A 25,878-nucleotide genomic window follows, 5' to 3' on the forward strand; every position below is an offset into this window, starting at 1 on the left:
AATATTAGCGCACTAGAGTTAAAATGCAATGATATCCTTACTAAACTATCGGCATGGACTAGAGTAAATAAAATCAAAGTAAACCCAACTAAATCCAAAGCCGTTATTTTTCGTGCTCAGAATAAAACAGTTCCTCCGGTGAATTCATTCGTTTTTCAAGACCAGCATATAAAAATAGTCAGCGAGCATAAGGTTCTCGGTGTGTATTTTTCTGCCCATCTTAAATGGGACGCTCAAATTATTTATATCTCTAAAAAACTGTCTGCTGTTACTGGCGTAATCTCACGCTGCCGCACGTTTCTTCCCACAAGCGCTAAACTACAAATATATTACGCTCTATTTCTTTCTCATATTAACTACTGTACACTGGTATGGGCAACAACAACTAAAAGAAATATTAACAAGCTTCTCGTTTTGCAGAGGAAAATTGTTCGTCTTATCGCAAACACCGAACCAACATCAAGTGTTAATTCCCCAATAGCATCTTTCAATATGATCCGTGTAAATAACATATATGAATTTCGTTTGTTACAAATAACATACTTTTCTTCCACAGGTATGAGTATTTTCTTGACACAACTTGCTTCCCTTGAATATCGTGCACCAAAAGTTAACACTCGTTGTACTGACACTTGGTCCTTACCACAGTTTCGAACTGATTACAAGCTGCAATCCTTGGTTCACAATCTGCCATTTTTTCTAAATAAATATAAAGATACTGCTGGATTTAGTCCAAAACAACTGCTAATATACTTTGTGAAAATGTAATCTGTATTTATTCTTATGTCATCTGAGAAAATGTCTGTCATCACTGTACTCTTTTTTTTTTGCATTCACTCATTATTGATAAACATTCTGTTATCTTATTTCTGCTGTGTTGCCCTCATGCATACGCTGTATAATTTCTTTTCTATTTATTTATTGACGACCACTACTGTATTGTTCATTAATTGTTATTTCGTTTTGTCTGCTGCTGCCATGTAATGGTTTCCTGGGCCTTCGTCAAGCTGTTCGTACAGCTTTTAGCCCAGGTGACCATCCAGATACTTTCTGGAGAATAAAATATGATTTGATGATTTGATTTGAACTCCGCTGTCACTGCGCATAAGCTAGCAGCATATGGTGCCTCCGATCAACTCTATTGGCACATACGAACGCTCAGCTTCAATCTCATGTCCGAAGGCTCCCTTCGGTGCTATTTTTACCTTGTGGATCTACACATTCCTGCGGCAGCAGTGAGATCCTGACCACTGTGATGTGCGCACCCAAATCCGATCGCGTCAAGATGAATGATTCGCCCGAACAAAGACGAACATCACCCACAAGTGTCTCCGCCAACTGAGTGCTCACTTTTGGCTCCTGATACTGTCACCGAATTTCAGCGTTGTGAGTGGTCACTTCTATCACTCTGGCAGTAATTTTCCTAGCCTCAAAATCTTGGCATTGTTGGGCCATAAGCTCTAAACGGCCACATCGGTTACAAAGGGGTGACGCAGTGTTCTTTCCCCTATCCTGCTCCCATTTCCTGCTGGAGGCATGCTACTCCGTGGCAACGTTACGAACACATAGAATTCTGTTTCCGGTGTACACTTCAGTTCCATGGCACTCCTTAGCCATGTGACCTGCTCGGCCACAACGGTAACATTGGCATATCGTCGTATGTGCTTTAAATGGTGCATACTTCAGGTCTATCTGCTCTTCCTCGTCGAGTTTCAATGTCCAAGCCATCTCCTCTCTTCTACGTCCTTCACTACTGGCCGTAATAATGCGCGGAACGCTAACTCACGGTGATTCCCATCGGCTGCTCTGCACAGCCTCGACTACTTCTGTAAGCCCATCTATTTTGAGCCACCTTTTGTTTTCCTGAAGTGCTATCTGCTGCAGCGCATCATTGAACAGGACATCTTTCAATTTGTCAACCACTACAAATTACATCAGGTCCTCCGTTTCGGTCTTTTTTCTACTGCTGATATAAGCAGTAGCTCCGCCCTCGGTAGCCGAACTGGTGCCACGATTCCTTCAGCCCATTCTTGGCTGTGTCAAACATTTTTGTTATTCCGCCGGGATCAGTCTCAACTTCCTCAAATGCCTCCTTTAGCTGTTCGTACTCAAATATTTCTTTCGTCCGGCCTTGTATCGCCATCTATCGCATGCGGTCATTGACGTAAGGAATCAGGGTGATGGACTGCACGCCTTCCGGCACTCTGAAGGAGAGAAATAGCATCTCCACCTATTAAAACCACTCCTGAATAAGCGGCTCATCTTTCGGCATTCGAGGAAGTACACTGCTCAGCATTGTAGAGTAATTCACTGCTTCTTTCCTTTGTGAAAGATTCGCTCGGCCTTGTCTGCGCAATTTCTCTGTCTCGTATTCAATTTTGGACCGCTCTAGCTTCATCTTCTCAATTTATATTTCTATGTGCATTTTGGGTTCAGGTTGGCCATTTCTCTGGCTTGCCTCGCTTATTCCCTCAGTCGTGTTATTATCCATTCATGGTACCACATTACCACTTTTCGTTCTTCAATAAACTCAGTTGCTAATCAGCGCTTGTCTTGCCTTTGTTGCGCTGTGCACCCCCATAAATGCTTACCAACTCGTCCAAATCTCAGCTTCACTCAGTGTTATTATCCATCTTTGGCGACAGTAGTGTACTCTTTCCCCTCGTGAGCATAAAGGAACAAAAGCTGAGAGCAGCGCTGTTTGGTCACCATTTCCCTATTGCCGCCTTCCCCACAAACCTCGACCTTCATACAAAATTCCAGAGTTCTGCGACAATGAACTTCGTTTCGTCGCGATCAGGTGGCGCGTGAAATACTTGAGGCATTTATGATAAAAAAGAAAGGAAGCACATGTGTCAGCAACGCCTCGGTATTCCTCTGTAGAAATGAAGTTTCCTTCCTAGAAAGTTTTTTGTGACGTCATGTTCTGTGCTACTTTTCAGCATACCATTTCTAGTGGCCGTCGGCTATTTGTTTATGTGGGTTGTTATTTTTTTATTGGTTTTATCTTTCTTTTTCTGACTGCTTTTGCTTCTTCTGCATGACTCTGCTGTTGCTACGATTGTTTGATACTGCTTTTGCTAAGAGATGGCCCCTTTGTTTTGTTTTTAATTCCTTTGATCAGATATAACTGTTAGTCTAATCTGCAGTATATAGTCTGTTAACCTGATGTAGCGGATTTTCATACCACGTGCTGGTTTCGAAGTGATAATGATATGAGTATCATGCTTGAGCGGAACTGTTTAAATATGCTACTTTTCCATAGAATAAACAGTTGGTAGTGTGCGCATGTGGTGTCTCTTTCTTGTCTCTGTCCTGATTTGCGCAGCCGTTCATTTCATCATGCACCAACTCGCTCCTCAGGCCGTTATTCTGAACTTCATTCCGACACGCCACCAGTCTTGACAGGCAACACTCCCCTCATTCATGTCCCGCTCAGTTTCAGTCCGTCCTCCCTTTCTCCGTTGGTGTCCACGATTCCTTTCCACACCTACGTAGACGTCGAAGGTGCAATGATCGTTGAAGATCCGTCTGCTGTGTCTTCTGCCGTCGTTCTTTCTCGATGTCCGGTTTTCCACTCCTCTTCTCCGCCCAAGTGCAAACGTTGCTGGTGAGCTCACTAGCTCAACATCTTCTCAACTTGCGTTCTCTCTTTCTTCCTCATTCCCGCCGCAAAGCAGCGGTCTCTTGTATTGGATCCTGTCTACTGCGCCAGGCATGAATTTTGTTCTTCCTTCTCTCACTTTCTCGTGGATGCTGTTTGATCCTGATGTTGCCGTAAAGAGGTAGAGGGCGGGCCTCGTGAGTTACCCAAGAGACTTCGCGACTTGTGAGGTCAGAGAGGTGTGCAGGTATTCTGACGTTGGCACTTGGAAGGCTTTCCTCAAGAAGGTATTTATTACAATATACACACGACTGATTTCCATATTCCGAAAGATTTCGTCCTCACCGCTTTATCTAAACATAAACTTCAAACTTCCGCGACCCCGGTCCACCGTCGGCCACCACACGTCCAGCCTGTCCAGCTGCCGCTCAAGGATCTCCCGTCTCCAACTCCGTGGCCCCGGGACTACTACCAGCCGCAAACGACGATCTCTGCGGCAGCCACACAAAACCTCCTTGCGTTCTCCATCACGCACACTGATCTCGTTGCATTCCCGTCAAAACTACTTATTCAGCCAATAGACTATTATCCCGCCATAACGTACTCTCTAGCCAATAGATGACTTAATTTCCCGCCACCTTTCAGACGTAGATGTCATAACGCAAAGGAAATGTACACAATATAAAAAAAATGCCTCGGTGTAAGCCACCGTGGCTAAATATATAACATACTACAACAAGAATAGATAGAGTTTAAAACACACGAGTCGCTGTTAGCCACTCTGGCTAGCTAGCAAGAAGGATAAAAAAAACCAACCGCCGGTCCACCCGAGCCGCCCTGTCGTTGCCTCGTGTTTAGGACCGACTGACTTCAAAAAACAAGCCATTCCTCATTCGCTTAGGCCGAGGAACCCGAAATTCGCGCACGGCGCCGTTTTTAGAGTCTTTCCTCTTTGTCGGCGCGTTTCCTTACTCCAGTTCGGCGGCACTTCTCAGGCTTTATCACGACGTATGTTAGCGGTTGTCATGACTATGATCTTTTAGCTCATTTGTTGAAAACTACACTGAAAAGAAGAGATGTAGCAATGACGGTCACAATATGCCTAAGCAACCAATGACAGGTTGTTGAGGGATCTAGCAAAGATTGTGCATTAGCCTTCTTTGCCTCTGCTCGGAACCTTTCCTTCGCTGTGCCAAACGAAACGTGCGTTCTTTTCTTTAGCCCGCAGCTTAGTTTCATGGAGAAGTGTGCGTGTCTGCTTAGGCCTTGCTGGGAAAACAACTGAATTTGCCTCTCGGAGCTGGGCAAGGCTTTTTAGACAAGCTTCCTTGTCGGCTGTACAAAGCGCAGAAAAACACCACACGCATTATTTTGTTTACACGGGCAGCGTAGTATCGCAGTGACGTCTTTGTTCATAAGTGACGGCAGCTTTAGCGACGTAGCAACAGTGTTTACTTTCACTTGCAAATCTTTGTGATGCGACTGGCTGAATCCGTGTGCTTCTAAATTTAATTTACTGTGGTGCCATTCGAGTTCATTGACATCTTTCTTAATGCTGCTGATATCTTAACTACCTGCCGTGTTAACATTTCGATCAAAATGTTTTGCTATCTCAGTGATATCTCTGCCTCTCCGCTCAAGTCCTTTCAGCTCTGTGCCGTATTTATCAGATAGCAGCTGTGCGTTGATCTCGGCAGTAGTGACGGTTTCTGTGAGGATTTCACTTAATATTCAAGTTCAGCAATAACTCCAACAATGACGAAGTCTGCTACTTTCTTCTGCTTTACTCCCCTGCACATAGGGTTGCGCCACTGCTCTCGAACAGATTTCAAGTCTCAAGTTTCAAGTTTATTTTATTTACATCATAGATGTGGGTAGGTCCGGGTGAAAAGTGATCGCAGATCACTTGAGGGACCCACGGACCACCCTTTTCATGGCATACAGTAGGAAATATGAGTACTATGTAAAAGATTGCAAGCATCGGAAGATCGGCCAACGCTATAGACAAAACATTTTACTCAGACGCAGATATACATACAAAATAATTTTATACCAAAAAACATATATATATATATATACTGAAACAGCGTTATAATTGCTTATGTAAAGGTGGCTCTAATTTCGCGCAAGCTGCTTTTTGAAATATCGACATCAATCGACTGTAATTGGTTTAATAATTGTGGCATATTGTAACTTAACATTTGATTCCCATAGTTGGTGCGGTAAAAAGGAATAAACCATTTTTATGTATTGCGCAGGGTATAAGTCGGTACAGTTTGAGCGAGGCAAGTTATGTCTAGAAACCCTCGGGTATTATATTCTAGAGATATTTTGTATCTGGTTGCTAAGTGATATTAGTACAAGCTATGAACTGGCATAATCCGGAAGTGTGAAAATAAGTGATGGGTAGGGGCGTGGTAATCAACATTGGCAATGTAACGGATAGCTTTCTTTTGCAGCATGTATATTTTTTGCATATTTGTGTCTGTTGTAGTGCCCCACACCAAAAAACAGTAGTTTAAGTGAGACAAAAAATGACATTATATATCTTTAACTTGACTGAGACAGGAAGGAAGTCTCGGAATTTAGCGAGAATACCAACACACCGTGACAGATGAGCGACGACCGAATCAACTTGGGCGTTCCTGTTCATGTGATTGTGGAAACGTATTCCTAGAATTTCAACCATGTCTTCGAATTCTACGTTGGTGCTCCCAAGCTTTATGTGGACGTTGTGAATAATTGCTGATTGCCTTGCATGAAAAAGTACGGCTTTAGTTTTTTTCAGTATTTAAAAGTAGTACATTATTTTCACTCCTGGTTTATATTCGATTCATTGCGTAATTTATAATTGTGAGAAGATGAAATGAGGTGCCTTGAAAAATATAAGCTCGTATAATCTGCGTAAGTGACATATTTTGGTATATCATGTATAATAAATATATCATTTATATATAATATGAACAGGAGAGGCCCTAAAATGCTGCCTTGCGGCACACCAGTAGAAAACTTTAAGATGATGACAGATGGGACCCTATTTTGACTCTCTGATAAGGAAGGTGAAGGTAAGACTATAAAGTTTAGGGGCGTTCCGCGAATGCCGTATAACTCCAGTTTCTGCACTAAAACACTATGACTGAATCGATCGAAAGCCTTTGAAATGTCTACAAAAACTCCGATACAGATTTCTCGATTTTCAATTGCATCCAGTATGATTTTGTTTGCGTTAATACGCCGTTTCAGTTAATTTCCCGTGGATAAAGCCAAGCTGGGAAGGGGAAAAAGATTGAAATTTAAGCAAAAATTATTTATTCTCTTGCAGGCTATTTTTTCTAATCCTATTGAAAATTAAGGCCGGTAATATTGATACTGGTCGCTAAATAGACACACCACTTTTTCCTCCCTTCTTGTAGACGATGATAACTTTTGAAATTTGCATTAACTTCGGGAATGAACCAGTAGGAAGATTGTCTTCAGTTCAGTACAATGTCTCGTATTGAGATTCTCGGGAAATTTTCCAAGTGATATGAGCATAGACATTCTTTTCATTCCATATTATAATCAGTAATAGTCAAGCCACCGTGAAAACAACAACCTTCTTCACTCGCATAGGTCATCGCTGGCGAAGAAGAGAAACAAACTGAAGACAAGGTTAAAGGAATATCAACCAATATGCAATTACAGGGTCCAGGTAGGGATGCAATGTGAACTGTGCCGCCGCAGGTGCCCAAATGTCTGCAGTTCCGCTGCTGATCTCTCTACAGGTGATGCCGGATGTGCGATGCTGAGGTGAACCGTCCTCGGCCCGTCTCCAGGAAACGTAGACGGAAGTTGTCGATCAGTTATGACTGGTAGCCCTTATTTCCGAGATGTAGACATCAACTTCAAGCACAGTGTCCAGGTCAGAATAATGCGCGAACTGCGCCGCCGCAGCTGCCGAAGAGTCTGCAGTTCCGATGCTGCTGTCTTTATAGGTGAGGCCAGATGCGCGATGCTGGGGTGATCCGTCCTCGGCCCAGTGCCAAGAAACGTAGACGAATGTTGTCGATAAGGTATGCCAGGTAGCCTTTATTTCCGAGATGTAGACATCAACTTAAAGCACAGTATCCTGGTCAGAATAATGAGCGTGCTGCGCCGCCGCAGCTGCCGAACTGTCTGCAGTTCCGATGCTGCTGCCTTTATAGGTGAAGCCTGATGCGCGATGCTGAGGTGAACCGTCCTCGGCCCAGTGCCAGGAAACGTGGACGATTGTTGTCGACCAGATATGCCAGGTAGTCCTTATTTCCGCGATGTAAAGATACACTTCAAGCACAGTGTCCAGGTCAGAATAATGCGCGAGCTGCGGCGCCGAGCTGCCGAACTGTCTGCAGTTCCGATGCTCCTGTGTTTATAGGTGAATCCTGATGCGCGATGCTGAGGTGAACCTTCCTCGGCCAAGTGCCAGGAAACGTAGACGAGAGTTGTCGATCAGGTATGCCAGGTAGCCTTTATTTCCGCGATATAGAGATACACTTCAAGCACAGTGTCGAGGTCAGAATAATGCGCGTGCTGCGCCGCCGCAGCTGCCGAACTGTCTGCCGTTCCGATGCTGCTTTTTTTTTATAGGTGAAGCCTGAAGCGCGATGCCGAGGTTAACTGTCCTCGTCCCAGTGCCAGGAAACGTAGGCAAAAGTTGTCGATCATGTATGCCAGGTAGCCCTTATTTCCGAGATGTAGACATCAACTTCAAGCACAGTCTCGAGGTCAGAATACCGCGCGTGCTGCGCCCACGCAGCTGCCGAACTGTCTGCAGTTCCGATGCTGCTGTTTTTATAGGTGAAGCCTGATGCGCGATGCTGAGGTGAACCGTCCTCGGCCCAGTGCCAGGAAACGTAGACGAAAGTTGTCGATCAGGTATGACAGGTAGGCTTTATTTCCGAGATGTAGAGATCAACTGCAAGTACAGTGTCCAGGTCAGTATAATGCGCGAGCTGCGCCGCCGAGCTGCCGAACTGTCTGCAGTTCCGATGCTGCTGTGTTTATAGGTGAATCCTGATTCGCGCTGCTGAGGTGAACCTTCCTCGGCCTAGTGCCAGGAAACGTAGACGAAAGTTGTCGATCAGGTATGATAGGTACCCTTTATTTCCGCGATATAGAGATACAGTTCAAGCACAGTGTCCAGGTCAGAATAATGCGCGTGCTGCGCCGCCGCAGCTGCCGAACTGTCTGCCGTTCTGATGCTGCTTTTTTTTATCGGTGAAGCCTGAAGCGCGATGCCGATGTGAACTGTCGTCGTCCCAGTGCCAGGAAATGTAGGCAAAAGTTGTCGATCATGTATGCCAGGTAGCCCTTATTTCCGAGATGTAGACATAAACTTCAAGCACAGTGTCCAGGTCAGAATAATGCGCGTGCTGCGCCGCCGCAGCTGCCGAACTGTCTGCAGTTCCGATGCTGCTGTGTTTATAGGTGAAGCCTGATGCGCGATGCTGAAGTGAACCTTCCTCGGCCCAGTGCCAGGAAACGTAGACGAAAGTTGTCGATCAGGTATGCCAGGTAGCCTTTATTTCCGAGATGTAGAGATCAACTGCAAGAACAGTGTCCAGGTCAGAATAATGCGCGACCTGCGGCGCAGCAGCTGCCGAACTGTCTGAAGTTCCGATGCTGCTGTGTTCATAGGTGAAGCCTGAAGCGCGATGCCGAGGTGAACTGTCCTCGTCCCAGTGCCAGGAAACGTAGGCAAAAGTTGTCGATCATGTATGCCAGGTAGCCCTTATTTCCGAGATGTAGACATAAACTTCAAGCACAGTGTCCAGGTCAGAATAATGCGCGTGCTGCGCCGCCGCAGCTGCCGAACTGTCTGCAGTTCCGATGCTGCTGTGTTTATAGGTGAAGCCTGATGCGCGATGCTGAAGTGAACGTTCCTCGGCCCAGTGCCAGGAAACGTAGACGAAAGTTGTCGATCAGGTATGATAGGTACCCTTTATTTCCGCGATATAGAGATACACTTCAAGCACAGTGTCGAGGTCAGAATAATGCGCGTGTTGCGCCGCCGCAGCTGCCGAACTGTCTGCCGTTCCGATGCTGCTTTTTTTTTTATAGGTGAAGCCTGAAGCGCGATGCCGAGGTGAACTGTCCTCGTCCCAGTGCCAGGAAACATAGGCAAAAGTTGTCGATCATGTATGCCAGGTAGCCCTTATTTCCGAGATGTAGACATCAACTTCAAGCACAGTCTCGAGGTCAGAATAACGCGCGTGCTGCGCCGCCCCAGCTGACGAACTGTCTGCAGTTTCGATGCTGCTGTTTTTATAGGTGAAGCCTGATGCGCGATGCTGAGGTGAACCGTCCTCGGCCCAGTGCCAGGAAACGTAGACGAAAGTTGTCGATCAGGTATGACAGGTAGGCTTTATTTCCGAGATGTAGAGATCAACTGCAAGTACAGTGTCCAGGTCAGAATAATGCGCGAGCTGCGCCGCCGAGCTGCCGAACTGTCTGCAGTTCCGATGCTGCTGTGTTTATAGGTGAATACTGATTCGCGCTGCTGAGGTGAACCTTCCTCGGCCTAGTGCCAGGAAACGTAGACGAAAGTTGTCGATCAGGTATGATAGGTACCCTTTATTTCCGCGATATAGAGATACACTTCAAGCACAGTGTCCAGGTCAGAATAATGCGCGTGCTGCGCCGCCGCAGCTGCCGAACTGTCTGCCGTTCCGATGCTGCTTTTTTTTATAGATGAAGCCTGAAGCGCAATGCCGATGTGAACTGTCGTCGTCCCAGTGCCAGGAAATGTAGGCTAAAGTTGTCGATCATGTATGCCAGGTAGCCCTTATTTCCGAGATGTAGACATAAACTTCAAGCACAGTGTCCAGGTCAGAATAATGCGCGTGCTGCGCCGCCGCAGCTGCCGAACTGTCTGCAGTTCCGATGCTGCTGTGTTTATAGGTGAAGCCTGATGCGCGATGCTGAGGTGAACCTTCCTCGGCCTAGTGCCAGGAAACGTAGACGAAAGTTGTCGATCAGGTATGATAGGTACCCTTTATTTCCGCGATATAGAGATACACTTCAAGCACAGTGTCCAGGTCAGAATAATGCGCGTGCTGCGCCGCCGCAGCTGCCGAACTGTCTGCCGTTCCGATGCTGCTTTTTTTTATAGGTGAATCCTGAAGCGCGATGCCGATGTGAACTGTCGTCGTCCCAGTGCCAGGAAATGTAGGCAAAAGTTGTCGATCATGTATGATAGGTAGCTTTTATTTCCGAGATGTAGAGATCAACTGCAAGAACAGTGTCCAGGTCAGAATAATGCGCGAGCTGCGGCGCAGCAGCTGCCGAACTGTCTGAAGTTCCGATGCTGCTGGGTTTATAGGTGAAGCCTGATGCGCGATGCTGAGGTGAAGCTTCCTCGGCCCAGTGCCAGGAAACGTAGACGAAAGAGTTCGATCAGGTATGCCACGTAGCCTTTATTTCCGAGATGTAGAGATCAACTGCAAGTACAGTGTCCAGGTCAGAATATTGCGCGAGCTGCGGCGCAGCAGCTGCCGAACTGTCTGCAGTTCCGATGCTGCTGCGTTTATAGGTGAAGCCTGATCCGCGATGCTGAGGTGCACCTTCCTCGGCCCAGTGCCAGGAAACGTAGAAGAAAGTTGTCGATCAGGTATGCCAGGTAGCCTTTATTTCCGAGATGTAGAGATCAACTGCAAGTACAGTGTCCAGGTCAGAATAATGCGCGAGCTGCACAGCCGCAGCTGCCGAACATTCTGCAGTTCCGATGCTGCAGCGTTTATAGGTGAAGCCTGATGCGCGATGCTGAGGTGAACCGTCCTCGGCCCAGTGCCAGGAAACGTGGACGAAAGTTGTCGATCAGGTATGCCAGGTAGCCTTTATTTCCGAGATATAGAGATCAACTGCAAGTACAGTGTACAGGTCAGAATAATGCGCGTGCTGCGCCGCCGCAGCTGCCGAACTGTCTGCAGTTCCGAAGCTACTGTCTCAATAGGTGAAGCCTGAAGCGCGATGCCGAGGTGAACTATCCTCGTCCTAGTGCCAGGAAACGTAGGCGAAAGTTGTCGATCATGTATGCCAGGTAGACCTTATTTCAGAGATGTAGACATCAACTTCAAGCGCAGTATCCAGGTCAGAATAATGCGCGTGCTGCGCCGCCGAGCTGCCGAATTGTCTGCAGTTCCGATGCTACTGTGTCTATAGGTGAAGCCTGATGCGCGATGCTGAGGTGAACCGTCCTCGGCCCAGTGCCAGGAAACGTAGACGAAAGTTGTCGATCAGGTATGACAGGTAGGCTTTATTTCCGAGATGTAGAGATCAACTGCAAGTACAGTGTCCAGGTCAGAATAATGCGCGAGCTGCGCCGCCGAGCTGCCGAACTGTCTGCAGTTCCGATGCTGCTGTGTTTATAGGTGAATCCTGATTCGCGCTGCTGAGGTGAACATTCCTTGGCCTAGTGCCAGGAAACGTAGACGAAAGTTGTCGATCAGGTATGATAGGTACCCTTTATTTCCGCGATATAGAGATATACTTCAAGCACAGTGTCCAGGTCAGAATAATGCGCGTGCTGCGCCGCCGCAGCTGCCGAACTGTCTGCCGTTCCGATGCTGCTTTTTTTTTTATAGGTGAAGCCTGAAGCGCGATGCCGATGTGAACTGTCGTCGTCCCAGTGCCAGGAAATGTAGGCAAAAGTTGTGGATCATGTATGCCAGGTAGCCCTTATTTCCGAGATGTAGACATAAACTTCAAGCACAGTGTCCAGGTCAGAATAATGCGCGTGCTGCGCCGCCGCAGCTGCCGAACTGTCTGCAGTTCCGATGCTGCTGTCTTTATAGGTGAGGCCATATGCGCGATGCTGAGGTGAACCGTCCTCGGCACAGTGCCAGGAAAAGTAGACGAAAGTTGTCGATCAGCTATGCCAGGTAGCCTTTATTTCCGATATGTAGAGATAAACTGCAAGTACAGTGTCCAGGTCATAATAATGCGCGAGCTGCTCTGCGGCAGCTGCCGAACTGTCTGCAGTTCCGATGCTGCTGTGTTTATAGGTGAGGCCACATGCGCGATGCTGAGGTGAACCGTCCTCGGTCCAATGCCAGGAAACGTAGACGAAAGTTGCCGATCAGGTATGCCAGGTAGCCTTTAGTTCCGATATGTAGAGATAACTGCAAGCACAGTGTCCAGGTCAGAATAATGCGCGTGCTGCGCCGCCGCAGCTGCCGAACTGTCTGCAGTTACGATGCTGCTGCCTTTAAAGGTGAGGACAGATGCGCGATGCTGAGGTGAACAGTCCTCGGCCCAGTGCCAGGTAACGTAGACGAAATTTGTCGAACAGATGTGCCAGGTAGTCCTTATTTTTAAGATGTCGACATCAACTTCAAGCACAATGTCCAGGTCAGAATAATGCGCGTGCTGCGCCGCCGCAGCTGCCGAACTGTCTGCAGTTCCGATGCTGCTGTCTTAATAGGTGAAGCCTGAAGCGCGATGCCGAGGTGAACTATCCTCGTCCCAGTGCCAGGAAACGTAGGCGAAAGTTGTCGATCATGTATGCCAGGTAGCCCTTATTTCCGAGATGTAGACATCACCTTCAAGCGCAGTGTCCTGGTCAGAATAATGCGCATGCTGCGCCGCCGAGCTGCCGAATTGTCTGCAGTTCCGATGCTACTGTGTTTATAGGTGAAGCCTGATGCGCGATGCTGAGGTGAACCGTCCTCGGCCCAGTGCCAGGAAACGTAGACGAAAGTTGTCGATCAGGTATGACAGGTAGGCTTTATTTCCGAGATGTAGAGATCAACTGCAAGTACAGTGTCCAGGTCAGAATAATGCGCGAGCTGCGCTGCCGAGCTGCCGAACTGTCTGCAGTTCCGATGCTGCTGTGTTTATAGGTGAATCCTGATTCGCGATGCTGAGGTGAACTGTCCTCGGCCCAGTGCCAGGAAACATAGACGAAAGTTGTTGATCAGGTATGCCAGGTGGCCGTTATTTCCGAGATGTAGAGATCAACTGCAAGTACAGTGTCCAGGTCAGAATAATGCGCGAGCTGCGGCGCCGCAGCTGCCGAACTGTCTGAAGTTCCGATGCTGCAGCGTTTATAGGTGAAGCCTGATCCGCGATGCTGAGTTGCACCTTCCTCTGCCCAGTGCCAGGAAACGTAGACGAAAGTTGTCGATCAGGTATGCCAGGTAGCCTTTATTTCCGAGATGTAGAGGTCAACTGCAAGTACAGTGTCCAGGTAAGAATAATTCGCGTGCTGCGCCGCCGCAGCTGCCGAACTGTCTGCAGTTCCGATGCTGCTGCGTTTATAGGTGAAGCCTGTTGCGCGATGCTGAGGTGATCCGTCCTCGGTCCAGTGCCAAGAAATGTAGACGAATGTTGTCGATCAGGTATGCCAGGTAGCCTTTATTTCCGAGATGTAGACATCAACTTAAAGCACAGTATCCTGGTCAGTATAATGAGCGTGCTGCGCCGCCGAGCTGCCGAATTGTCTGCAGTTCCGATGCTACTGTGTCTATAGGTGAAGCCTGATGCGCGATGCTGAGGTGAACCGTCCTCGGCCCAGTGCCAGGAAACATAGACGAAAGTTGTCGATCAGGTATGACAGGTAGGCTTTATTTCCGAGATGTAGAGATCAACTGCAAGTACAGTGTCCAGGTCAGAATAATGCGCGAGCTGCGCCGCCGAGCTGCCGCACTGTCTGCAGTTCCGATGCTGCTGTGTTTATAGGTGAATCCTGATTCGCGCTGCTGAGGTGAACATTCCTCGGCCTAGTGCCAGGAAACGTAGACGAAAGTTGTCGATCAGGTATGATAGGTACCCTTTTTTCCGCGATATAGAGATATACTTCAAGCACAGTGTCCAGGTCAGAATAATGCGCGTGCTGCGCCGCCGCAGCTGCCGAACTGTCTGCCGTTCCGATGCTGCTTTTTTTTTTATGGGTGAAGCCTGAAGCGCGATGCCGATGTGAACTGTCGTCGTCACAGTGCCAGGAAATGTAGGCAAAAGTTGTCGATCATGTATGCCAGGTAGCCCTTATTTCCGAGATGTAGACATAAACTTCAAGCACAGTGTCCAGGTCAGAATAATTCGCGTGCTGCGCCGCCGCAGCTGCCGAACTGTCTGCAGTTCCGATGCTGCTGTGTTTATAGGTGAAGCCTGATGTGCGATGCTGAGGTGAACCTTCCTCGGCCTAGTGCCAGGAAACGTAGACGAAAGTTGTCGATCAGGTATGATAGGTACCCTTTTTTTCCGCGATATAGAGATACACTTCAAGCACAGTGTCCAGGTCAGAATAATGCGCGTGCTGCGCCGCCGCAGCTGCCGAACTGTCTGCCGTTCCGATGCTGCTTTTTTTTTATAGGTGAAGCCTGAAGCGCGATGCCGATGTGAACTGTCGTCGTCCCAGTGCCAGGAAATCTAAGCAAAAGTTGTCAATCATGTATGCCAGGTAGCCCTTATTTCCGAGATGTAGACATAAACTTCAAGCACAGTGTCCAGGTCAGAATAATGCGCGTGCTGCGCAGCCGCAGCTGCCGAACTGTCTGCAGTTCCGATGCTGCTGTCTTTATAGGTGAGGCCATATGCGCGATGCTGAGGTGAACCGTCCTCGGCACAGTCCCAGGAAAAGTAGACGAAAGTTGTCGAACAGATGTGCCAGGTAGTCCTTATTTTTAAGATGTCGACATCAACTTCAAGCACAATGTCCAGGTCAGAATAATGCGCGAGCTGCGACGCCGCAGCTGCCGAACTGTCTGCAGTTCCGATGCTGCTGTCTTTATAGGTGAGGCCAGATGCGCGATGCTGAGGTGAATCGTCCTCGGCCCAGTGCCAAGAAATGTAGACGAAAGTTGTCGATCAGGTATGCTAGGTAGCCTTTATTTCCGAGATGTAGACAGCAGCTTAAAGCACAGTATCCTGGTCAGAATAATGAGCGTGCTGCGCCGTCGCAGCTGCTGAACTGTCTGCAGTTCCGATGCTGCTGCCTTTATAGGTAAGGCCAGGTGCGCGATATCTGAGGTGAACCGTCCTCGGCCCAGTGCCAGGAAACGTAGACGATTATTGTCGACCAGATATGCCAGGTAGTCCTTATTTCCGCGATGTAGACATCAACTTCAAGCGCATTGTCCAGGTCAGAATAATGCGCATGCTGCGCCGCCACAGCTGCCGAACTGTTTGCAGTTCCGATGCTACTGTCTTTATAGGGTAGGCCAGAAGCGCGATGCTGAGGTGAACCGTCCTCGGCCCAGTGCCAGGAAACGTAGACGAAAGTTGTCGATTAGGAGTGATAGGTACCCTTTATTTCCGCAATGTAGAGATACACCTCAAGCACAGTGTCCAGGTCAGAATAATGCGCGTGCTGCGCCGCCGCAGCTGCCGAAATGTCTGCAGTTCCGATGCTGCTGTCTTAATAGGTGAAGCCTGAAGCGCGATGCCGAGGTGAACTATCCTCGTCCCAGTGCCAGGAAACGTAGGCGAAAGTTGTCGATCATGTATGCCAGGTAGCCCTTATTTCCGAGATGTAGACATCAACTTCAAGCGCAGTGTCCAGGTCAGAATAATGCGCGTGCTGCGCCGCCGAGCTGCCGAATTGTCTGCAGTTCCGATGCTACTGTGTTTATAGGTGAAGCCTGATGCGCTATGCTGAGGTGAACCGTCCTCGGCCCAGTGCCAGGAAACGTAGACGAAGGTTGTCGATCAGGTATGCCAGGTGGCCGTTATTTCCGAGATGTAGAGATCAACTGCAAGTACAGTGTCCAGGTCAGAATAATGCGCGAGCTGCGCCGCCGAGCTGCCAAACTGTCTGCCGTTCCGATGCTGCTTTTTTTATAGGTGAAGCCTGAAGCGCGATGCCGAGGTGAACTGTTCTCGTCCCAGTGCCAGGAAACGTAGACGAAAGTTGTAGATCAGGTATGCCAGGTAGCCTTTATTTCCGAGATGTAGAGATCAACTGCAAGAACAGTGTCGAGGTCAGAATAATGCGCGAGCTGCGGCGCAGCAGCAGCCGAACTGTCTGAAGTTCCGATGCTGCTGTGTTTATAGGTGAAGCCTGAAGCGCGATGCCGAGGTGAACTGTCCTCGTCCCAGTGCCAGGAAACGTAGGCAAAAGTTGTCGATCATGTATGCCAGGTAGCCCTTATTTTCGAGATGTAGACATAAACTTCAAGCACAGTGTCCAGGTCAGAATAATGCGCGTGCTGCGCCGCCGCAGCTGCCGAACTCTCTGCAGTTTCGATGCTGCTGTGTTTATAGGTGAAGCCTGATGCGCGATGCTGAAGTGAACCTTCCTCGGCGCAGTGCCAGGAAACGTAGACGAAAGTTGTCGATCAGGTATGCCAGGTAGCCTTTATTTCCGAGATGTAGAGATCAACTGCAAGTACAGTGTCCAGGTCAGAATAATGCGCGAGCTGCGGCGCAGCAGCTGCCGAACTGTCTGCAGTTCCGATGCTGCTGCGTTTATAGGTGAAGCCTGATCCGCGATGCTGAGGTGCACTTTCCTCGGCCCAGTGCCAGGAAACGTAGACGAAAGTTGTCGATCAGGTATGCCAGGTAGCCTTTATTTCCGAGATGTAGAGATCAACTGCAAGTACAGTGTCCAGGTCAGAATAATGCGCGAGCTGCTCCGCCGCAGCTGCCGAACTGTCTGCAGTTCCGATGCTGCTGTGTTTATAGGTGAAGCCTGATGCGCGATGCTGAGGTGAACCGTCCTCGTCCCAGTGCCAGGAAACGTAGACGAAAGTTGTCGATCAGGTATGATAGGTACCCTTTATTTCCGCGATATAGAGATACACATCAAGCACAATGTCCAGGTCAGAATAATGCGCGTGCTGCGCCGCCGCAGCTGCCGAGCTGTCTGCCGTTCCGATGCTGCTTTTTTTTATAGGTGAAGCCTGAAGCGCGATGCCGAGGTGAACTGTCCTCGTCCCAGTGCCAGGCAACGTAGGCAAAAGTTGTCGATCATGTTTGCCAGGTAGCCCTTATTTCCGAGATGTAGACATCAACTTCAAGCACAGTCTCGAGTGCAAGATGCCGGGCTAGTTGGTAATCAATGATGAAAAAACAGCGCAAGGAACGAGACGAAAACACGAAGGAAGAAGACACAGACACGGGCGCGTGCTGCGCCGCCGCAGCTGCCGAACTGTCTGCAGTTCCGATGCTGCTGTGTTTATAGGTGAAGCCTGATGCGCGATGCTGAGGTGAACCTTCCTCGGCCCAGTGCCAGGAAACGTAGACGAAAGTTGTCGATCAGGTATGCCAGGTAGCCTTTATTTCCGAGATGTAGAGATCAACTGCAAGTACAGTGTCCAGGTCAGAATAATGCGCGAGCTGCGGCGCAGCAGCTGACGAACTGTCTGCAGTTCCGATGCTGCTGTGTTTATAGGTGAAGCCTGATGCGCGATGCTGAGGTGAACCTTCCTCGGCCCTGTGCCAGGAAACGTAGACGAAAGTTGTCGATCAGGTATGCCAGGTAGCCTTTATTTCCGAGATGTAGAGATACACTTCAAGCACAGTGCCCAGGTCAGAATAATGCGCGTGCTGCGCCGCCGCAGCTGCCGAACTGTCTGCAGTTCCCATGCTGCTGCGTTTATAGGTGAAGCCTGATGCGCCATGCCGAGGTGAACTGTCCTCGTCCCAGTGCAGGAAACGTAGGCAAAAGTTGTCGATCATGTATGCCAGGTAGCCCTTATTTCCGAGATGTAACATAAACTTCAAGCACAGTGTCCAGGTCAGAATAATGCGCGTGCTGCGCCGCCGCAGCTGCCGAACTGTCTGCAGTTCCGATGCTGTTGTGTTTATAGGTGAAGCCTGATGCGCGATGCTGAAGTGAACCTTCCTCGGCCCAGTGCCAGGAAACGTAGACGAAAGTTGTCGATCAGGTATGCCAGGTAGCCTTTATTTCCGAGACGTAGAGATCAACTGCAAGTACAGTGTCCAGGTCAGAATAATGCGCGAGCTGCGGCGCAGCAGCTGCCGAACTGTCTGAAGTTCCGATGCTGCTGTGTTTATAGGTGAAGCCTGATGCGCAATGCTGAGGTGGAGCTTCCTCGGCCCAGTGCCAGGAAACGTAGACGAAAGTTGTCGATCAGGTATGCCAGGTAGCCTTTATTTCCGAGATGTAGAGATCAACTGCAAGTACAGTGTCCAGGTCAGAATAATGCGCGAGCTGCGGCGCCGCAGCTGCCGAACTGTCTGAAGTTCCGATGCTGCTGTGTTTATAGGTGAAGCCTGATGCGCGATTCTGAGGTGAACCTTCCTCGGCCTGTGCCAGGAAACGTAGACGAAAGTTGTCGATCAGGTTTGCCAGGTAGCCTTTATTTCCGAGATGTAGAGATCAACTGCAAGTACAGTGTCCAGGTCAGAATAATGCGCGAGCTGCGCCGCCGCAGCCTCCGAACTGTCTGCAGTTCCGAGGCTGCTGCGTTTATAGGTGAAGCCTGATCCGCGATGCTGATGTGCACCTTCCTCGGCCCAGTGCCAGGAAACGCAGACGAAAGTTGTCGATCAGGTATGCCAGGTAGCCTTTATTTCCGAGATGTAGAGATCAACTGCAAGTACAGTGTCCAGGTCAGAATAATGCGCGAGCTGCTCCGCCGCAGCTGCCGAACTGTCTGCAGTTCCGATGCTGCTGTGTTTATAGGTGAAGCCTGATGCGCTATGCTGAGGTGAACCGTCCTCGGCCCAGTGCCAGGAAACGTAGACGAAGGTTGTCGATCAGGTATGCCAGGTGGCCGTTATTTCCGAGATGTAGAGATCAACTGCAAGTACAGTGTCCAGGTCAGAATAATGCGCGAGCTGCGCCGCCGAGCTGCCAAACTGTCTGCCGTTCCGATGCTGCTTTTTTTATAGGTGAAGCCTGAAGCGCGATGCCGAGGTGAACTGTTCTCGTCCCAGTGCCAGGAAACGTAGACGAAAGTTGTAGATCAGGTATGCCAGGTAGCCTTTATTTCCGAGATGTAGAGATCAACTGCAAGAACAGTGTCGAGGTCAGAATAATGCGCGAGCTGCGGCGCAGCAGCAGCCGAACTGTCTGAAGTTCCGATGCTGCTGTGTTTATAGGTGAAGCCTGAAGCGCGATGCCGAGGTGAACTGTCCTCGTCCCAGTGCCAGGAAACGTAGGCAAAAGTTGTCGATCATGTATGCCAGGTAGCCCTTATTTTCGAGATGTAGACATAAACTTCAAGCACAGTGTCCAGGTCAGAATAATGCGCGTGCTGCGCCGCCGCAGCTGCCGAACTCTCTGCAGTTCCGATGCTGCTGTGTTTATAGGTGAAGCCTGATGCGCGATGCTGAAGTGAACCTTCCTCGGCGCAGTGCCAGGAAACGTAGACGAAAGTTGTCGATCAGGTATGCCAGGTAGCCTTTATTTCCGAGATGTAGAGATCAACTGCAAGTACAGTGTCCAGGTCAGAATAATGCGCGAGCTGCGGCGCAGCAGCTGCCGAACTGTCTGCAGTTCCGATGCTGCTGCGTTTATAGGTGAAGCCTGATCCGCGATGCTGAGGTGCACTTTCCTCGGCCCAGTGCCAGGAAACGTAGACGAAAGTTGTCGATCAGGTATGCCAGGTAGCCTTTATTTCCGAGATGTAGAGATCAACTGCAAGTACAGTGTCCAGGTCAGAATAATGCGCGAGCTGCTCCGCCGCAGCTGCCGAACTGTCTGCAGTTCCGATGCTGCTGTGTTTATAGGTGAAGCCTGATGCGCGATGCTGAGGTGAACCGTCCTCGTCCCAGTGCCAGGAAACGTAGACGAAAGTTGTCGATCAGGTATGATAGGTACCCTTTATTTCCGCGATATAGAGATACACATCAAGCACATTGTCCAGGTCAGAATAATGCGCGTGCTGCGCCGCCGCAGCTGCCGAGCTGTCTGCCGTTCCGATGCTGCTTTTTTTTATAGGTGAAGCCTGAAGCGCGATGCCGAGGTGAACTGTCCTCGTCCCAGTGCCAGGCAACGTAGGCAAAAGTTGTCGATCATGTTTGCCAGGTAGCCCTTATTTCCGAGATGTAGACATCAACTTCAAGCACAGTCTCGAGTGCAAGATGCCGGGCTAGTTGGTAATCAATGATGAAAAAACAGCGCAAGGAACGAGACGAAAACACGAAGGAAGAAGACACAGACACGGGCGCGTGCTGCGCCGCCGCAGCTGCCGAACTGTCTGCAGTTCCGATGCTGCTGTGTTTATAGGTGAAGCCTGATGCGCGATGCTGAGGTGAACCTTCCTCGGCCCAGTGCCAGGAAACGTAGACGAAAGTTGTCGATCAGGTATGCCAGGTAGCCTTTATTTCCGAGATGTAGAGATCAACTGCAAGTACAGTGTCCAGGTCAGAATAATGCGCGAGCTGCGGCGCAGCAGCTGACGAACTGTCTGCAGTTCCGATGCTGCTGTGTTTATAGGTGAAGCCTGATGCGCGATGCTGAGGTGAACCTTCCTCGGCCCTGTGCCAGGAAACGTAGACGAAAGTTGTCGATCAGGTATGCCAGGTAGCCTTTATTTCCGAGATGTAGAGATACACTTCAAGCACAGTGCCCAGGTCAGAATAATGCGCGTGCTGCGCCGCCGCAGCTGCCGAACTGTCTGCAGTTCCCATGCTGCTGCGTTTATAGGTGAAGCCTGATGCGCCATGCCGAGGTGAACTGTCCTCGTCCCAGTGCCAGGAAACGTAGGCAACAGTTGTCGATCATGTATGCCAGGTAGCCCTTATTTCCGAGATGTAACATAAACTTCAAGCACAGTGTCCAGGTCAGAATAATGCGCGTGCTGCGCCGCCGCAGCTGCCGAACTGTCTGCAGTTCCGATGCTGTTGTGTTTATAGGTGAAGCCTGATGCGCGATGCTGAAGTGAACCTTCCTCGGCCCAGTGCCAGGAAACGTAGACGAAAGTTGTCGATCAGGTATGCCAGGTAGCCTTTATTTCCGAGACGTAGAGATCAACTGCAAGTACAGTGTCCAGGTCAGAATAATGCGCGAGCTGCGGCGCAGCAGCTGCCGAACTGTCTGAAGTTCCGATGCTGCTGTGTTTATAGGTGAAGCCTGATGCGCAATGCTGAGGTGGAGCTTCCTCGGCCCAGTGCCAGGAAACGTAGACGAAAGTTGTCGATCAGGTATGCCAGGTAGCCTTTATTTCCGAGATGTAGAGATCAACTGCAAGTACAGTGTCCAGGTCAGAATAATGCGCGAGCTGCGGCGCCGCAGCTGCCGAACTGTCTGAAGTTCCGATGCTGCTGTGTTTATAGGTGAAGCCTGATGCGCGATTCTGAGGTGAACCTTCCTCGGCCTGTGCCAGGAAACGTAGACGAAAGTTGTCGATCAGGTTTGCCAGGTAGCCTTTATTTCCGAGATGTAGAGATCAACTGCAAGTACAGTGTCCAGGTCAGAATAATGCGCGAGCTGCGCCGCCGCAGCCTCCGAACTGTCTGCAGTTCCGAGGCTGCTGCGTTTATAGGTGAAGCCTGATCCGCGATGCTGAGGTGCACCTTCCTCGGCCCAGTGCCAGGAAACGCAGACGAAAGTTGTCGATCAGGTATGCCAGGTAGCCTTTATTTCCGAGATGTAGAGATCAACTGCAAGTACAGTGTCCAGGTCAGAATAATGCGCGAGCTGCTCCGCCGCAGCTGCCGAACTGTCTGCAGTTCCGATGCTGCTGTGTTTATAGGTGAAGCCTGATGCGTGATGCTGAGGTGAACCGTCCTCGGCCCAGTGCCAGGAAACGTAGACGAAAGTTGTCGATCAGGTATGCCAGGTAGCCTTTATTTCCGAGATGTACAGATCAACTGCAAGGGCAATGTCCAGGTCAGAATAATGCGCGAGCTGCGCCGCCGCAGCTGCCGACCTGTCTGAAGTTCCGATGCTGCTGCGTTTATAGGTGAAGCATGATGCGCGATGCTGAGGTGAACCTTCCTCGGCCCAGTGCCAGGAAACGTAGACGAAAGTTGTCGATCAGGTATGCCAGGTAGCCTTTATTTCCGAGATGTGGAGATCAACTGCAAGTACAGTGTCCAGGTCAGAATAATGCGCGAGCTGCGGCGCCGCAGCTGCCGAACTGTCTGAAGTTCCGATGCTGCTGGGTTTATAGGTGAAGCCTGATGCGCGATGCTGAGGTGAACCTTCCTCGGCCCTGTGCCAGGAAACGTAGACGAAAGTTGTCGATCAGGTATGCCAGGTAGCCTTTATTTCCGACATGTAGAGATACACTTCAAGCACAGTGTCCAGGTCAGAATAATGCGCGTGCTGCGCCGCCGCAGCTGCCGAACTGTCTGCAGTTCCGATGCTGCTGCGTTTATAGGTGAAGCCTGATGCGCGATGCTGAAGTGAACCTTCCTTGGCCCAGTGCCAGGAAACGTAGACGAAAGTTGTCGATCAGGTATGATAGGTACCCTTTATTTCCGCGATATAGAGATACACTTCAAGCACAATGTCCAGGTCAGAATAATGCGTGTGCTGCGCCGCCGCAGCTGCCGAGCTGTCTGCCGTTCCGATGCTGCTTTTTTTTATAGGCGAAGCCTGAAGCGCGATGCCGAGGTGAACTGTCCTCGTCCCAGTGCCAGGCAACGTAGGCAAAAGTTGTCGATCATGTTTGCCAGGTAGCCCTTATTTCCGAGATGTAGACATCAACTTCAAGCACAGTCTCGAGTGCAAGATGCCGGGCTAGTTGGTAATCCATGATGAAAAAACAGCGGAAGGAACGAGACGAAAACACGAAGGAAGAAGACACAGACACGGGCGCGTGCTGCGCTGCCGCAGCTGCCGAACTGTCTTCAGTTCCGATGCTGCTGTGTTTATAGGTGAAGCCTGATGCGCGATGCTGAGGTGAACCTTCCTTGGCCCAGTGCCAGGAAACGTAGACGAAAGTTGTCGATCAGGTATGCCAGGTAGCCTTTATTTCCGAGATGTAGAGATCAACTGCAGGTACAGTGTCTAGGTCCGAATAATGCGCGTGCTGCGCCGCCGCAGCTGCCGAACTGTCTGCAGTTCCGATGCTGTTGTGTTTATAGGTGAAGCCTGATGCGCGATGCTGAGGTGAACCTTCCTCGGCCCAGTGCCAGGAAACGTAGACGAAAGTTGTCGATCAGGTATGCCAGGTAGCCTTTATTTCCGAGATGTAGAGATCAACTGCAAGTACAGTGTCCAGGTCAGAATAATGCGCGAGCTGCGGCGCAGCAGCTGCCGAACTGTCTGAAGTTCCGATGCTGCTGTGTTTATAGGTGAAGCCTGATGCGCGATGCTGAGGTGAACCTTCCTCGGCCCAGTGCCAGGAAACGTAGACGAAAGTTGTCGATCAGGTATGCCACGTAGCCATTATTTCCGAGATGCACAGATCAACTGCAAGTACAGTGTCCACGTCAGAATAATGCGTGAGCTGCGCCGCCGCAGCTGCCGAACTGTCTGCAGTTCCGATGCTGCTGCGTTTATAGGTGAAGCCTGATGCGCGATGCTGAGGTGAACCGTCCTCGGCCCAGTGCCAGGAAACGTAGACGAAAGTTGTCGATCAGGTATGCCAGGTAGCCTTTATTTCCGAGATGTAGAGATCAACTGCAAGTACAGTGTCCAGGTCAGAATAATGCGCGAGCTGCTCCGCCGCAGCTGCCGAACTGTCTGCAGTTCCGATGCTGCTGTGTTTATAGGTGAAGCATGATGCGCGATGCTGAGGTGAACCGTCCTCGGCCCAGTGCCAGGAAACGTAGACGAAAGTTGTCGGTCAGGTATGCCAGGTAGCCTTTATTTCCGAGATGTAGAGATCAACTGCAAGTACAGTGTCCAGGTAAGAATAATTCGCGAGCTTCTCCGCCGCAGCTGCCGAACTGTCTGCAGTTCCGATGCTGCTGCGTTTATAGGTGAAGCCTGATGCGCGATGCTGAGGTGAACCGTCCTCGGCCCAGTGCCAGGAAACGTAGACGAAAGTTGTCTATCAGGTATGCCAGGTAGCCTTTATTTCCGAGATGTAGAGATCAACTGCAGGTACAGTGTCCAGGTCAGAATAATGCGCGAGCTGCTCCGCCGCAGCTGCCGAACTGTCTGCAGTTCCGATGCTGCTGCGTTTATCGGTGAAGCCTGATGCGCGATGCTGAGGTGAACCGTCCTCGGCCCAGTGCCAGGAAACGTAGACGAAAGTTGTCGGTCAGGTATGCCAAGTAGCCTTTATTTCCGAGATGTAGAGATCAACTGCAAGTACAGTGTCCAGGTAAGAATAATGCGCGAGCTGCTCCGCCGCAGCTGCCGAACTGTCTGCAGTTCCGATGCTGCTGCGTTTAGAGGTGAAGCCTGATGCGCGATGCTGAGGTGAACCGTCCTCGGCCCAGTGCCAGGAAACGTAGACGAAAGTTGTCGGTCAGGTATGCCAGGTAGCCTTTATTTCCGAGATGTAGAGATCAACTGCAAGTACAGTGTCCACGTCAGAATAATGCTTGAGCTGCGCCGCCGCAGCTGCCGAACTGTCTGCAGTTCCGATGCTGCTGCCTTTATAGGTAAGGGCAGGTGCGCGATGCTGAGGTGAACCGTCCTCGGCCCAGTGCCAGGAAACGTAGACGATTGTTGTCGACCAGATTTGCCAGGTAGTCCTTATTTCCGCGATGTAAAGATCAACTGCAAGTACAGTGTCCAGGTCAGAATAACGCGCCTGTGGCGACGCCGCAGCTGCCGAACTGTCAGCAGTTCCGATGCTGCTGCGTTTATAGGTGAAGCCTGATGCGCGATGCTGAAGTGAACCTTCCTTGGCCCAGTGCCAAGAAACGTAGACGAAAGTTGTCGATCAGGTATGATAGGTACCCTTTATTCCGCGATATAGAGATACACACCAAGTACAATGTCCAGGTCAGAATAATGCGCGTGCTGCGCCGCCGCTGCTGCCGAGCTGTCTGCCGTTCCGATGCTGCTTTTTTTTATAGGTGAAGCAAATAAACCATTATTATCTTATCTTATCTTATCTTACCTGTCATCGTCCCGTGCCAGGAAACGTAGGCAAAAGTTGTCGATCATGTATGCCAGGTAGCCCTTATTTTCGAGATGTAAACATCAACTTCAAGCACAGTCTCGAGGTCAGAATAATGCGCGTGCTGCGCCGCCGCAGCTGTCGAACTGTCTGCAGTTCCCATGCTGCTGTGTTTATAGGTGAAGCCTGATGCGCGATGCTGAGGTGAACCTTCCTCGGCCCAGTGCCAGGAAACGTAGACGAAAGTTGTCGATCAGGTATGCCAGGTAGCCTTTATTTCCGAGATGTAGAGATCAACTGCAGGTACAGTGTCCAGGTCCGAATAATGCGCGTGCTGCGCCGCCACAGCTGCCGAACTGTCTGCGGTTCCGATGCTGTTGT

General features: G+C 49.9%; 1 protein-coding gene across 1 annotated transcript in view; it reads right to left on the reverse strand.

The window, feature by feature from the left end:
* LOC144097579 (uncharacterized) overlaps positions 1-25,878 on the reverse strand; it is a 955,709-nt gene that overhangs the window by 469,667 nt on the left and 460,164 nt on the right. The gene's annotated exons all lie outside the window — the stretch shown is intronic.

The sequence above is a fragment of the Amblyomma americanum genome, chromosome 7, assembly GCF_052857255.1.
Source record: "Amblyomma americanum isolate KBUSLIRL-KWMA chromosome 7, ASM5285725v1, whole genome shotgun sequence".
Taxonomy (NCBI): domain Eukaryota; kingdom Metazoa; phylum Arthropoda; class Arachnida; order Ixodida; family Ixodidae; genus Amblyomma; species Amblyomma americanum.